This window comes from Brassica napus, unplaced genomic scaffold, assembly GCF_020379485.1.
Source record: "Brassica napus cultivar Da-Ae unplaced genomic scaffold, Da-Ae ScsIHWf_337;HRSCAF=536, whole genome shotgun sequence".
Taxonomy (NCBI): Eukaryota; Viridiplantae; Streptophyta; class Magnoliopsida; order Brassicales; family Brassicaceae; genus Brassica; species Brassica napus.
In genome coordinates, this window is record NW_026016418.1 from 55,001 (window position 1) to 57,500 (window position 2,500).

Below are 2,500 nucleotides of genomic sequence, written 5' to 3' on the forward strand. Positions count from 1 at the left end.
TAACACTTTGTAAGATGTTTAAAGTAAATAAATAATGTATAAAAGATGTTTATAAATCACGAGTTCTCATATGATATTAGTCCTTGTCCGGGACGAACTAACTATCGAATATTGCTTTATCGGGTTGAAAAGCCTAGAGTAATATCCGATAGGAGTGTCTCTGTTCTTTGGTTGTTGGTCTAAGGTGATCGGATTTATTTCGAGAATCTCGGGTCGACCATCAGGGAACATTGACCGTGTCATTTCCGGTTATCTACGATCGGGGGTGTCACAAAGGTGGTATCAGAGCATGGTTATATGATGCTTGAATGGGACTTGTTTCAAATAATTTTCGAGTCGAAAATGTGTCGCAAGGATAATTAGGATATGCTGGTTTGTTCCTTCTTTTAGAAATAGATAGACCTGGGTAGAAACTTACCATGATCTTTCGTTGCAAATGCCACCGAGAAGAGCACTCTTTGGACGCCGTGGAGGTCCAAACCTCCCAATTTCGATTTCATCATCTTCAGACTCTTCGCCGCCATCTACTCCGACACCACTTCCGACTGCTAGCTTTGATGCTACACCTTCGGGATCTAGCTTTGAGACTGACCCGTCTGAAGGGTCATATAATCAGACACCGGTGCACATGCCATTGTCTCCAGACCCGTATTTTATGGACATCGAGGTGGATGTGGTACACGATAGTCCAGTGCACGGAGATCATTACGCAGCTCCTGCATCTCCTGCCGCTCATATTCCACCGGCCCCTGCCGCACCTATTCTGGCAGCACAACCTCAACCAGCGCCAACTGATCCAGCTATAATAGCACTTCTAGAACTGATGGCTGAGATGGTGAATTTGCAACATCAAGCATTGAATGCACAGCGTGAAGCACAGCGTACTCAGCCAGCTCCAGTACCTACCACTTCTCATCTGGACTTTCTGAAGATAGTCATGATTATGAAGAACTTGGGGACGAAGCGTTACCAGGGAGGTACTGATCCCTTTGAAGCTGATGCATGGCTGCACAATCTCGAGCAGAACTTTGCTGCAACCCGTTGTCCAGTAGAATTCAAGAAGGACGTGGCTGTTTACTATCTGGAGAAGGACGCCATCAGTTGGTGGTTATGCGTAGAGGGGAACTTTGGAGACTTCAATCTGAGTTGGGCTGACTTCCGTACAGCGTTCGTTCGAAAGTACTTCCCACCGGAAGCCCGTGATCGATTGGAGATTAAATTCATGGAGCTAGTTCAGGGAGGATTATCTGTTAGGAAGTATGAGGCAGAGTTCACCCGTCTCAGGAAGTATGTCCACTATGGTCGGGAGGATGAGATGATGATTATCCGTAAGTTCCTTCGAGGACTTAACCCATATATCAGGAGCAGACTTGAGGCAGTGGAGTTTCATAGGCTTGCTGATCTTGTTGAGCGTGCTGTGAACGTGGAGGAGGCCATTGCTGCTGAGAGAGCTTCTTCTAGCCATTCTGCACAACCTAGACGTCCATCAGTTCAAATTCAGCCTCAGCCACATTCTCCTATGTCTCGAGGACGAGGAGGTAGAGCTTTTCAGGGAGGTCATTCTGGAGGTCCTAGACATAGAACCCCGACTTGTTTCACTTGTGGCCAGCTGGGCCATGTTAGGCGAGATTGTCCGAACGTGGTACAGTTCCAAACGGCTGTACCATCTCACATTACTTGTTTCACGTGTGGAGAGAGACGACATTACGCGACATCATGTCCACACACTCATCTCGCTCAGCCTGTTGTTTCGAGTGCTCAACCCGTTGTACCAGTTAACCCACCTTTACCCTTACCTCCTGCAAAGCGTCAAGCCACTGCTGGTAGGGCTTACACTTTAGAGTTACCAGGACCATCCGGACCACCTCAGGGTCCGATTTCAGGTTTGTTTTCCTAACCAATTGAGTGTTGCATAATTTTAAATGATTGGTAAATTGGTGATAAAAAAATAGTATAAAAGTTGTTGAGTAAGTAATTGATGGGAAAGTCAATTATTGTCAGCGACTTTGCTTGTGGGTGGAATATCCGCCTACATCCTTTTCGATTCGGGAGCAACACATAGTTTTGTAGCTCCCGAAGTAGCATCATGATTCGATGGAGAATTCACTAAGGAGAATTTATCCATTCCCGTTCTAATTCCCGGAGATCAAGTTCTTGAAACTGAAGGCTGTATTCTAAGAGTTCCAATCATTATCCAAGATATGGTTTTTCCGGCTGATTTGTTAGTTCTCCCATTAGAGAGGTACGAGGTAATCTTAGGGATGGATTGGCTGTCAAGTTACCGAGCTCACCTTGATTGTGGTCGAGGGAAGATTGTTTTCGAGACAGATACCCAATCCCCTTTAGCTTACCATGGCATAGTACCAAGTGTTGGAGCGTCATTAGTGTCAGCATTGAGAATTGAAAGCCTTTTGGAGAAGGGTGAAGAAGTATACTTAGTGACCTTAGTTGCTGGACCAGTAGAAGACGAGAAAGAGCAGAACATGGAAGAAATACCAGT